Source organism: Pristiophorus japonicus, chromosome 4 (assembly GCF_044704955.1).
Source record: "Pristiophorus japonicus isolate sPriJap1 chromosome 4, sPriJap1.hap1, whole genome shotgun sequence".
Taxonomy (NCBI): Eukaryota; Metazoa; Chordata; class Chondrichthyes; family Pristiophoridae; genus Pristiophorus; species Pristiophorus japonicus.
Genome location: NC_091980.1, coordinates 210623216 through 210637686, shown reverse-complemented (window position 1 = coordinate 210637686; position 14471 = coordinate 210623216).

Here is a 14471-nt window from a genome sequence, read left to right as displayed (position 1 = left end):
TATATAAACTTGTATTTACTCTGTACAGCCACCAGATGGCTCATCCCCTGGAGTCCCAAGGGATCCCATAATCCCTTGGCAGCAGAGGTATTTGAGGAGGCTTCACAGGTTGGAGAGGCACTCTGGAGACCTGCAATAAAAGACTAAGGTCACACTTTACTTTGAGCTCACAGTGTTCAGTCTGACTCTTTCTCCATACACAAACAGTTAATGTATATCAAAAACTGCAGTGGTCCTAATACTGTACAAGCCCAATATGTGGTATTTTATCAAATGCCTTTGATAGTCCATAAACACAACTGCACTTCCATCATCCACCCTCTCTATTGCCTCATCAAAAAACTGAATCAAATTAGTCAAACATGGTTTGCTCTTATCAAATCTGTGCTTGCTTTTCTTTATTAGTCCATGCTTGTCAAAGTGGCTGTTACTTTTCTCTCGGATTATTGTTTCTAAAAACTTACCCACCCCTGACATTAAACTGACTGGCCTGTAATTGTCAGGTTTATCTGTAAGGGGGTAGAGTATTGTAAGGGGATAAAGATGTCACCAAAGTGGAAGTAGACAGACAGATGGGGCTAGAACCTCCACTTTTTCTGCCTGCTTAACGCCCATTTTTCCGCTGAAATGACGTATAATGCCCATATATCGCCCATTTTGGCACAAAATGGAAACTGACGGCATTTTTAGGAAACTTAGCGGCGAGCGTTACTTTCACCATGTGCTTAACGGCGGGAAAAAATATTACCGCCCGCCCACTTTTTTGGGGCGGAATCAACGTCCATAATATCGCCCAGCGTTACCCTCCGCGCGGAATTAACGCCAAGATTCAATATTAACGCCCGCCCACTGTTTTTTGTCGTAAAGAGCATATTTACCCAAACTAGCAGCCATGGAGATCGCCCATCATCAATTTCACCACCTCGCACACATTTCGCCCACAATATCGCTCGCTCAAAATGCGGCCCACAAAAAGTGGAACTAACCGGAACGAACAGCGGTCTGGCTGGCATTTGTTAAATCCCACTCTTACGTGAGGAGCTGATATCTGAAAGAGTTGCCTGAAAGAGTGCTGATGTGAGTGACAACGCTGACACACTGCTGTGTGTGTGTGCAGCTCAGACATCAATGGTGCCCATCACTTTGGTGCCAGTTAAAGTTTACGTTGATTGATGTTAAGCTGCATTTAATCCTTTCATGGTAGAGGCGGGAGATCGAGGAGCAACATCGGGGGGCCTACAAAAGGCCAGTGGGAAGCTCGTGAGGCAGTCAGAGAGGCAGGAGATCGAGGAGCAATGTCGGGAGGCCTACGAAAGGCTAGTTGGTGCAGCTGCAGCTGGGAGAGAAGGCAAAAAAGAAGTAGAAAGAAATCAAAAGGTGAAATCACAGCCAATGGGGTAAGTGATTGGTGAGTAGTTTTTCTTTTTCTTTTCTTTATCAGTAAGTAACCTTTTATCATTGTTGTTGCTAAATTAAATTAATCTAAGGGTTAAATCATGGCTGGAGAGCTCGGGCATGTGTTATGCTCCTCCTGTAATATGTGGGAAGTCAGGGACGCTTCCGGTGTCCCTGATGACTATGTGTGCGGGAAGTGTATCCACCTGCAACTCCTGACAGACCACATTGCGGCACTGGAGCTGTGGGTGGATTCACTCTGGAGCATTCACAATGCTGAGGATGATGTGAATAGCACGTTTAGTGAGTTGGTTTTACCACAGGTGAAGGGTACACAGCCAGATAGAGAATGGGCGACCAACAGGAAGAGCAGTGCAAGGAAGGTAGTGCAGGGGTCCCCTGCGGTCATTCCCCTGCAAAACAGACACACCGCTTTGGGTACTGTTGGGGGGGGATGACGCATCAGGGGAGAGCAGCAGTATGCCAAGTTCATGGCACTGTGGGTGGCTCTGCTGCACAGGAGGGCAGGAAAAAGAGTGGAAGAGCTATAGTGGTAGGGGATTCTAAGGGGAATAGATAGACGTTTCTGCGGTCGCAACCAAGACTCCAGGATGGTATTTTTCCTCCCTGGTGCGAGGGTCAAGGATGTCTCGGAGTGGGTGCAGGACATTTTGAAAAGGGAGGGTGAACAGACAGTTGTCGTGGTGCATATAGGTACCAACGATATAGGTAAAAACCGGGATGATGTCCTACGAGACAAATTTAGGGAGCTAGGAGCTAAATTAAAAAGTAGGACCTCAAAAGTAGTAATCTCAGGATTGCTACCAGTGCCACGTGCTAGTCAGAGTAGGAATCGCAGGATAGCTCAGATGAATACGTGGCTTGAGGAGTGGTGCAGAAGGGAGGGATTTAAATTCCTGGGACATTGGAACCAGTTCTGGGGAGGTGGGACCAGTATAAACCGGATGGTCTGCACCTCGACAGGACCGGAATCAATGTCCTCGGGGAAGTGGTTGTTGGTGCTGTTGGGGAGGAGTTAAACTAATATGGCAGGGGGATGGGAAAACTATGCAGGGAGACAGAGGGAAGTAGAATGGGGGCAGAAGCAAAAGATAGAAAGAAGAAACGTAAAAGTGGAGGGCAGAGAAACTTAAGGCAAAAAGCAAAAAGGGCCACATTACAGCAAAATTTTAAAGGGGCAAAGTGTGTTAGAAAGACAAGCCTGAAGGCTCTGTGCCTCAATGCGAGGAATATTCGGAATAAGGTGGATAAATTAACTGCGCAGATAGGAAGGAAAAGGAGGAGGGGTGGCATTGCTGGTTAAAGAGGAAATGAATGCAATAGTAAGGAAGGACATTAGCTTGGTTGATGTGGAATCGGTATGGGTGGAGCTACGGAATACCAAAGGGCAGAAAACGCAGAGATATGTACAGACCACCAAACAGTAGTAGTGAGGTTGGGGACAGCATCAAACAAGAAATTAGGGATGCGTGCAATAAAGGTACAGCAGTTATCATTGGTGACTTTAATCTACATATTGATTGGGCTAACCAAACTGGTAGCAATGCGGTGGAGGAGGATTTCCTGGAGTGCATTAGGGATGGTTTTCTGGACCAATATGTCGAGGAACCAACTAGAGAGCTGGCCATCCTAGACTGGGTGATGTGTAATGAGAAAGGACTAATTAGCAATCTTGTTGTGCGAGGCCCCTTGGGGAAGAGAGACCATAATATGGTAGAATTCTTTATTAAGATGGAGAGTGACACAGTTAATTCAGAAACTAGGGTCCTGAACTTAAGGAAAGGTAACTTCGATGGTATGAGGCGTGAATTGGCTAGAATAGACTTGCAAATGATACTTAAAGGGTTGACGGTGGTTAGGCAATGGCAAACATTTAAAGATCACATGGATGAACTTCAACAATTGAACATCCATGTCTGGAGTAAAAATAAAACGAGGAAGATGGCTCAACCGTGGCTAACAAGGGAAATTAAAGATAGTGTTAAATCCAAGGAAGAGGCATATAAATTGGCCAGAAAAAGCAGCAAACCTGAAGACTGTGAGAAATTTAGAATTCAACACAGGAGGACAAAGGGTTTAATTAAGAGGGGGAAAATAGGGTACGAGAGGAAGCTTGCAGGGAACATAAAAACTGACTGCAAAAGCTTCGAGAGATATGTGAAGAGAAAAAGATTAGTGAAGACAAATGTAGGTGCTTTGCAGTCGGATTCAGGTGAATTTATAATGTGGAACAAAGAAATGGCAGACCAATTGAACAAATACTTTGGTTCTGTCTTCACGAAGGAAGACATAAATAACCTTTCGGAAGTACTAGGGGACCGAGGGTCTAGTGAGAAAGAGAAACTAAAGGATATCCTTATTAGGCGGGAAATTGTGTTCGGTAAATTGATGGGATTGAAGGCCAATAAATCCCCGGGGTCTGATAGTCTGCATCCCAGAGTACTTAAGGAAGTGGCCCTAGAAATGGTGGATGCATTCGTGATCATTTTCCAACAGTCTATCAACTCTGGATCAGTTCCTATGGACTGGAGGGTAGCTAATGTACCACCACTTTTTAAAAAGGGAGGGAGAGAGAAAATGGGTAATTATAGACTGGTTAGCCTGACATCAGTGGTGGGGAAAATATTGGAATCAATTATTAAAGCTGAAATAGCAGCACATTTGGAAAGCAGTGACAGGATCGGTCCAAGTCAGCATGGATTCATGAAAGGGAAATCATGCTTGATAAATTTTCTGGAATTTTTTGAGGATGTAACTAGTAGAGTGGACAAGGAAGAACCAGTGGATGTGGTGTATTTGGACTTTCAAAAGGCTTTTGACAAGGTCCCACACAAGAGATTTGTGTGCAAAATTAAAGCACATGGTATTGGGGGTAATGTACTGATGTGGATAGAGAACTGGTTGGCAGATAGGAAGCAGAGAGTCGAGATAAACGGGTCCTTTTCAGAATGGCAGACAGTGACTAGTGGAGTGTTGCAGGGCTCAATGCTGGGACCCCAGCTCTTTACAATATACATTAATGATTTAGATGAAGGAATTGAGTGTAATATCTCCAAGTTTGCAGATGACACTAAACTGGGTGGCAGTGTGAGCTGTGAGGAGGACGCTAAGAGGCTGCAGGGTGACTTGGACAGGTTAGTTGAGTGGGCAAATGCATGGCAGATGTAGTATAATGTGGATAAATGTGAGGTTATCCACTTTGGTGGCAAAAACACGAAGGCAGAATATTATCTGAATGGCGGCAAATTAGGAAAAGGGGAGGTGCAACGAGACCTGGGTGTCATGTTTCATCAGTCATTGAAAGTTGGCATGCAGGTACAGTAGGCGGTGAAGAAGGCAAATGGTATGTTGGCCTTCATCGCTAGGGGATTTGAGTATAGGAGGAGGGAGATCTTACTGCAGTTGTACAGGGCCTTGGTGAGACCTTACCTGGAATATTGTGTTCAGTTTTGGTCTCCTAATCTGAGGAAGGACGTTCTTGCTATTGAGGGAGTGCAGTGAAGGTTCACCAGACTGATTTCCGGGATGGCAGGACTGACATATGAGGAGAGACTGGACCAACTGGGCCTTTATTCACTGGAGTTTAGAAGGATGAGAGGGGATCTCATGGAAACATATAAGATTCTGACGGGACTGGACATGTTAGATGCGGGAAGAATGTTCCCGATGTTGGTGAAGTCCAGAACCAGGGGACACAGTCTTAGGATAAGGGGTAGGCCATTTAGGACTGAGATGAGGAGAAACTTCTTCACTCAGAGAGTTGTTAACCTGTGGAATTCCCTGCTGCAGAGAGTTGTTGATGCCAGTTCATTAGATATATTCAAGAGGGAGTTAGATATGGCCCTTACGGCCAAGGAGATCAAGGGGTATGGCGAGAAAGCAGGAAAGGGGTACTGAGGGAATGATCAGCCATGATCTTATTTAATGGTGGTGCAAGCGCGAAGGGCCGAATGGCCTACTCCTGCTCCTATTTTTCTATGTTTGTATGTTTCTATGAATCACCAGTGCAAAACGGTCCAGCTATCTGAGACAATGCACTACAAGATAATGTTCAATAACAAAAATTTAATACCAACATTGGTCTGAAATCATAAGTATCACAGCCAGTAACACCCAACCCCTGCCCACACCCCACTTTTTCCACCATTGACATAAATCACATGGTCAACATGTCCAGCAACACAGAATACAAAGGCAAAGCAGGAGCGTGGTCCCCAGCCCCCATACATTGCAACAAATTGCATACACCCAGATGGAGATATAACACAGCCATCTCCTGCGGACATGCACCTCACTTTCCTTCCACCCTCTCCCCACCTCTACCCCTTCCCCTCCTCGCTCCACTGCACCTGGCCGAGGAGTTCCTCGGGCGGTGCCTCATTCGGGGGGGGGGATGAAGGCAGATGCGGTCGTTGTACGGGTACAGGAGCGGGGGTTGCCAAGGGGGCAACATTCTCTGATGCAGAAGCAGAATCTTGGTTCTTGCAGTGGTGGTGCGGAACCTAGGGGTGGAGTGCCGCGTTCAGGGACCACTGGGAGGCCTGTGGCAGCAGTGTTCCTGGCTATTGCCAAATTCACAAGAAACACCCCCTCCCCTCTTCCCCCCCCCCTCTTCCCCCCCCCCCCCCCCCCTGTGTTTGGGCTCATTCGAAAGGAAATTTAATTTGGGACTATCTACCAAAAAGTTTGGAACTCTAAAGTGCTTATGGAAGAAATTATGAACGTTAATAGAATTTTCGATTTTAAAAGACAGACTCAAGGCTGTGGGCGGACCTAAGGAACTAGCAGGAGACAGTCTAATTAAGTGAAGCTGCCTAGGTGTGAGGACTAAGTTAACCTGCCTGGAGGGATGCGTATTCGAAAATCCTTCCCCCACAAGAGATATTAACATCACAAAATCACCCAGAGGTAGCTACCATCAACATGGTCTGGACAACCATTTCAGCATATAAATCACAAAGAGGCCCAATCCAGCCTGTATGTGAAAGACTAAGCACAAAAGGACATTGCAATTACAAAACTAATATTTTCATCAGGAAACAGTTTTCGAACATCAACTCGCCCAAAACATATCAACTTTTAACGAGCCCACCAAAATTATACAAACAAGAACCAAGCCCACCAAAATTATACAAAGGATTGTGAACAGATTTGGCGCCAAGATTAGAACACTGAAATCGTATAACTGGCCCCCTGTTTCAACAGAGGGTATGCCATATTACACCTGGTTGCGAGGTAGCTACAAGGCTGCTACTACCTCAGATGACACTTTGACTGACAGACTAGTACCACACTACGCTGTGTCATCATGACAAGGAAAGAAACCAACGCGACAGTTGTAAACTAACTTCTCCAGCCTCGAAATCCTGAAGTCCTGAAAGAAGGAAGAACATCACCATCGCGGCAGCGACTGACCACAGTCAACGTGGTATCAACGGAATAACAACCACGATCGACTGTTAACTGTCAAAAGGATTGGTAAGCATAGTCCCTGCATGCCCTGGAGTCTAACCTAGCTAGAATTAGATATTGGGAGGTGGGAGGTATAATTTTACCGTAACCCCCTTTGAATATGTAGTACATGGTTCTTTATTAGAGTGATTGTAAGTTTGGCCTTGTATTCTCTCACTAGAGTAATAAGCTTGTATTTCCTTGACTGTAATAAAACCAAAGTTCTTTTGCATCAAACCAGTGTCCTTTGCACTTTTGTCACACCCCCCAAATAAATCCAGAGTTTTTTTAAATTTCAAAATATACTTTATTCATGTAAACATTTGCACCATACATTCGAAAGCAGTTCAGTACATTTGGATGCGGTCAGCAATTCCATACTTTACATTTGGATGCTGACGGCAGTTCCGTTCAATACATTTCTTTACTTTACATTTCAAGGTGCGATTCATACAATCCAGGATACATTGTGGTACGTTCATCAAGTTACATTACATGTGTCACCATACAGTACACAGTAAGGGTACAGTTACATTTGTTTCCTACAATGCATTACGCAACAGAACTTGCATTATACATGGCACTACATAGGTGTTTGCAGATCATGATGCTCTATGTATACAAAAGGTTTACCATTGCAGCCCGAGGGGAGTTTTGTACTGATTCCATCCCCTGAGGTTACCGTGGCGGAAGGGCTTTAAACTGTGGCTCTTCTCCACCGTGTCTTAGCGGCGGCTGCACCAATTTTTAGTGCATCCTTCAGCACGTAGTCCTGGATATTGGATTGCGCCAGTCTGCAACACGCAGACGTGGACATCTCCTTGCTCTGGAAGGCCAGCAAGTTTTGGCAAGACCAAAGAGCATCTTTCACCGAGTTGATGGCCCTCCAGCAGCAGGTGATGTCTGTCTCAGTGTGTGTCCCTGGGAACAGCCCGTAGAGCACAGAGTCCTGTGTTACGGAGCTGCTTGGGATGAACCTCGACAGCAACCACTGCATCTCTTTCCAGACCTGCCTTGCAAAGGCGCAATCTTGAAGGAGGTGGGTGACAGTCTTGTCCGCCCCGCAGCTGACTCGGGGGCACCGTGCCGTGCTGTTGAGACGCCGGCTGTGCATGAACGCTCTGACGGGTAGGGCCCTCCTCACTGCCAACCAAGCTACATCTTGGTGCTTGTGTGAAAGCTCTGGTGATGAGACGTTCTGCCAAATGAGTTCGACAGTCTGCTCAGGGAACCACCCGACAGGGTTCACCCTCTCCTTCTTTCGTAGGGCGTCCAGGACCTTATATGCTGACCACTGTTTTATGGCTTTGTGGTCAAACGTGTTTTTTCTGGAAAATTTTTCCACGAAGGACAGGTGTACAGGCATGGTCCAGCTAGTGGGGCCATTTCGCAGCAGCATGGCCAGGCCCATCCTTCGCAACACCGGGGACAGGTAGAACCTCAGCACGTAGTGACACTTGGTGTTTGCGTACCGGGGGTCTGTGCACAGCTTGATGCAGCCGCGTACAAAGGTGGCCATCAGGATGATGGCCACCCTTTCCTCCACTGTCCAGAGATTTGTACTCTGCGGACACAGTCCATTTTAGACCTCCAGACAAAGTGGAAGACGGCCCGGGTGGCTGCCGCGGCACAGGAGCAAGAGATGGGCCAGACCTGTGCCACGTGCAGCAACCCCGAGAGCACCTCACTCCTGATGACCAGGTTCCTTCCTGCCATGGAGAGGAAGCGCAGCTTCCACCATCCTAGTTTTTGCTTCACTTTGGCGATACGCTCTTCCCAGTTTTTGGCGCACGCCCCGTCCGCTCCGAACCATATTCCCAACACCTTCAGGTAATCTGACTTAATGGTGAAGGGAATAAAGGATCGGTCAGCCCAGTTGCCAAAGAACATGGCCTCACTTTTGCTGCGATTGACCTTCGCTCCCGAGGCCAGTTCAAACTGGTCGCAGATTGTGAGCAATCTGCGGACCGACTGCGGATTCGAGCAAAAGATGGCTATGTCGTCCATGTACAGGGAGGTCTTGACCTGAGCGCCTCCGCTGCCTGGGATCATCACCCCTCTAATGCCCGCATCCTTCCTGATGGACCCGGCAAAGGGCTCGATACAACACACAGTACAGTACCCAAGGGAGTGGGAGCGATTCGAACCGCTCAAGTTGGTCAGAAGGGAACCTGACCCTCTCATAGAGACCACCCCCTTACATCATGGTGGCCAGCTGTCAGGATATGCCCCCCCAATACTTGGATGAGCTGGTCACCAATGTCTACAGTCCTCCTGGACACCAGTACCATCTCTCCGCTGTCATGTCGCGCTCATGGAACAGACCTGCCGCGTCCACGAGGCTTCTGCGGGGTCGGCGCCGTCCTGGGGACAAATGGGGTGCCCTGTGGAGAGGTGCTTGGGGCTGGTACCTCCAGAGTAGAGGCCTTGGGGTGGAATGGCTTCTGGAGTGTGACAATGCAGGTTCTTCGAAGTCCGCGCTCTCATCCGTGGAGAACAGATCCAACAGATTGACGTGCGAGAATCGGAGCTCCTCAGCACCAGATGTAGGATCATCCGCTGACTCCTTCCCGCGCCCCCACCTTCTGGCCTCTGTGGTCTTGCCTGAGGCCGCGCTGCTGGCTGAGCTGCAAAACACAAATGAGGTTATTAGAGGAGAAGGGGGTGCTAGGGTGACAAGGTGAGTCCAGCGCTACACACAGCATATGCATGACAAAAGCACCACCGCTATCAAAATCATCACAGACATCACATTTCATGACTATCAACATATTGTGCGTTGCAATGATTTTCATTAGGTCAGCATTATTTCTATGACAGTTTTAGAAATCATCTATCATATATGATTTTTCGGATATGAGTGGGAGTGGCATCTATAGACTTTACATGACGCAATGGTGTAAGCTTTACTCACATGGTATCACTTCAGGGTCTGCAGATGCGTCCGTAGCTGTCCAGGGGTGCTTCCCCACGAGTGCGAACACTCGCTCCTCCATCTCTGTGATGTCGCTGGGGACTGGTGGCCCCCCACCCGTTCGCCTCTGCACTGACCTCATCATCGATAACTTCTTCTGTAAAAGGTGACAGGACAACATGGCATGCGATCATTGCGTGATATCATTGCTAGGTACTGTCACAGAGACTGATACAACACATAGCCAACAGATGTAATCATGATTAGTGTGATATATTCACAGAGCACAGCACACAGAGTTCCGAACATGGCAAGCAGCTCTGTCGGAAGCCTCTGGAATAGCCTGGTTCTGTTTATTATTAACTCAGCAGTTGCAGTACACAATACGTCCACATCCACAGTGTGGAGCTACAAACATTACAAGCTTACAGACATTACACTTCTCCCTCCTTAATGAAGAAGTTATTATAACAAACATCATACATAACTTTCATTTTTATACATAACACAGGATATAGACTTTCATTCTTATTCTCTTCTGGATTTGTTTCCAGTACATTGGATTTAAGATTTGCTACTGGTGTATCAAAACTATCTGATGAGTCAGAAATAATTGAATCATTCCCACCTTCAACTCCTTCCATGTCTGTAGGTAAAATATGATCAATATGAACAAATCTAACCTGTCCATTATCAAACATCTTTATCAAATATGTGCGAGGACCACATATCTTCACCACTCTTCCTAGTAACCACTTTAACCATTTATAGTGGTGGTTCTTCACTCTCACCTTCTGGTTTAATTTCACACTTCTCTCTTTTACTCTACCTCTATCATAATTCTCTTTCTGTCTTAATTGTGTCTCTTCTGCGGACTGTGCCAAATTTGGTTTTAACAACGAGAATCTGGTTAGTGGCTGTCATTTGAGAAACAACTCTGCTGGTGTTCTACCAGTAGTTGTATGAGGAGTATTTCGATATGTAATCAAAAAATTAGCCAATTTGTGATCCAATGACAACTGTCGTTTCCTTGGATTTGGATCTAACATTTGTTTTATGAGGGCTCGTTTTACAATTTGTACAGTGTGGTCTGCTGCACCATTCGAAGCAGGGTGGTATGGTGGAACCTTAGTATGTTTCACACCATTTTTGCTCATAAATTGTGCAAATTCTCTGAATGAAATTGTGGTCCATTATCCGAAACAATTTTTTCTGGGAGGCCAAATGAAGAAAATAATCTTCGTAAAATGTCCAGTGTTTTACTTGTTGTTATTTTCCACATTGGAAACACCTCAACCCACTTTGAATGGCTATCAATCACAATGAACAATTGTTGTCCTTCTAACTCAGTAAAATCAATATGTAGCCTTTGCCACACCCTGGGAGGCCATTTCCATGGCTGTAATGGTACTGGTGGTGGTTGCTTGCTTGCCGATTGACATGTTGTACACTGACTCACGACGTACTCTACATCTTTATCAAGACCTGGCCACCATAAATAACTACATGCAAAACTCTTGGTCAAGCACCTTCCCAGGTGCTGGTCATGGAGGTCTCCTAATAATTTGGATCTGAATTTATTTGGTATAACCACTCTTGCACCCCACATGATACAATCTTTATCGACTGATAATTTATTCCAACGAATGAAGAATGGATGTGTATCTTTGTCTGTTACCTGGTTTGGCCATCCATTTGCAATATACTCATACACCTTTAACATCACTGGGTCACGTTTGGTTCCTCTACCAATCTCTTCAGCTGTGACTGGCAGTTCATCAATGTATGAAAAATAAAACATTTCTTCCCTATCGGGTGTAACTTGTGATGGAGAAGGCAATCTAGACATTGCATCAGCATTACTGTGATCAGCTGGTCATCTGTATTCAATATCATATGTATATGCTGACAAAATCAAAGCCCATCTCTGCAGCTGCAGCTTATGTTGGAACTGGGGACTTTGGATGGAGGATTGCTGGTTGGAGCTTATGGTCCATAACAATGGTAAACTTACGACCATACAAGTATTTGTGAAACTTCTTGACCCCAAAAATTAATACCAAAGCTTCCCTTTCAATTTGCACATAATTACTCTCACTAGCACTGAGAGTGCATGAAGCAAAAGCAATTGGTCTCTCCTCCCCACTACGTGATACATGAGAGATCACTGCCCCAACTCCATATGGAGAGGCATCACATGCTAGCTTAATCTCCTTAGATATGTCATAGTGAACTAACATGGTGCTCTCTACCAATTTGCTTTTACACTCCTTGAATGCTGTATCGCAATCTTTTGACCATTTCCAATGGACCTGTTTTTTCAAAAGTTCATTCAGTGGATGTAATACTGTAGCCAAATTTGGTGGGAACTTCCCATAATAGTTCAAAAGACCCAAGAATGAACGAAGTTCAATGACATTCCTGGGAGTGGGTGCATTTCTGATTGCATCCAGCTTTCCCATGGTTGGATGTAAACCATCGTTGTCTACTCTGTACCCTAAGTACTCTACTGAGTTTTTAAATAACTCACACTTACGAGCAGACACTCGTACTCTGGGCTTCTCTAGCCATTTGAGGACTTCATTCAATATGTTATGATGAATTTGCCTATTTGGTGCTGAAATTAGTATGTCATCCAAATAACATACTACCCCTTCAATACCTAGCAAAATCTGGTTCATTGCCCCATGGAATATGGCAGGGGCGGAAGACACTCCAAACGGTAGCCTATTAAATTGATATAGGCCTAGATGAGTATTTAGAGTCAAACATGACTTGGACTCCTCATCTAGTTCAAGCCAAAGTCATTCGTAAGATCCAGTTTTGAGAAGATCTGACCACCTGTCAGATCTGCCAGTGTTGTGAACAAATCATCTACATTTGGCAATGTATTGGGGACATTACCTTCTAGAACCTGGTTTACGGTTACTTTATAATCACCACACAATCTTAACTTACCATCGGACTTAGGTACAACAACAATGGGTGTAGTCCAATTACATCGATCTATCTTACAAATAATATTCTCAGTCTTTAGTCTTTTGAGTTCTTGCTCAACTTTCTCCTTGAGTGCATATGGTATGGAACGTGGCTTGTAGTAAACCGATCTAACGTGCTTCTGTGCCCTGACACTCGCCTTGAAGTTTTGGATCGGACTGCCCGTTTCGCAGAACACCTTCGGATACTTCTTGATAACCTCATCCGTTGATGAAAATCTCGCTTCCACACAGAAAATATCACTCCAATCCAGCTTCAGTGAGCTCAACCAATTTCTTCCTAGTAAGGCCGGCTTGTCTCCTTTCACTACTATTAGAGGCAAGTTCTGAAATTGATCTTTATATTTCACCGGTACGGTGATACGACCTACCACAGGAATTTTCTCTCCCGAGTAGCCTCGCAGCTCTATCTTGGATTTCTCCAGTTGGAAATCACGCAATTTGTCGAAGTACAGTGACTCCGGTACTACACTCACGGATGCACCCATGTCAATTTCCATTGGTATCTTGAATCTCGCAACAGCTATTTGGATTTTGATACTTCCCGAATCGCTGTCCGTTAACTTCGTGCTTCTGATGACGTGTAACTTTAACATCTCCTCATCCTGTTGTTGTTCTTCCATGCTATATAGTCTCTTGGGATTTCTACTCATAGCTTTGAACACTGATTTACCCTTCAGTCGGCATGCCTTCGCAAGATGCCCAGTCTTTCTGCAGAAGAAACACTCTGCCTTCACGCAAGAACAACTTTGAGCAATGTGTTGTCCCAGGCACCTATAGCACGACTTCGACGCTCTGTTAGAATTTCCAGTTTCTGAGACTTTGGGCCCCCACCGTCTTTTACTTTGAACCTGCAGGTGATTTACCTCGGTTGACTGACAACTGTAATTATTATTTAATTCTCAGGAATATTGTTCGGCCATGCCCATCGACCTCGCTGTCTGACAAGCAATCTCAAAAGTCAAGTCATCCGTCGTCAATAATTTCCTTCTGATCGTATCATTTTTCATCCCACAAACAAAACGATCCCGTAATGCTCGGCTTTGAAAGTTTCCAAAATTACAGTGAATCGATAGCTTTTTTAATGCTATGATGTAATCACTGATACTTTCATCAGACTTTTGATTCCAAATCCCAAAACGATAGCTTTCAGCAATTTCTAACGGTTTGGTGTTATAGTGCTGCTTCGTTAAAATCTCTTTAAGCATTGTGTCCTTTGGCTCATCAGGCACAAGCAGATTTACCAGCGTTTCATACAATGCCGGACCTGCCTCCAATAAGAAGATCGATCTCTTACATTCCAACACAGCCCGGTTCTGGACTGCATTGTCTGGAACTTTGAGTATGTTATTTGCAGTGAAATACATTTCTAGCCGATCCACATATGCTTTAAAACGTTCCCGGTCGTGTCTATAGTCACCCAAATGTCCCATTAAATTTAAGCTTTAAATCATCCGAAAAATCCCATTCTCATCGCCAAATGTGATATATTCACAGAGCACAGCACACACATCTCCTATCATGACAGGCAGCTCTGTCGGAAGCCTCTGAAACAGCCTGGTTCTGCTTATTATTAAATCTGCAGTTACAATACATAATACGTCCACATCCACAGTGTGGAGCTACAAACATTACAAGCTTACAGACATTATAATTAGTATGATTATTATCATTCTTTACCTAAAGACGTACAC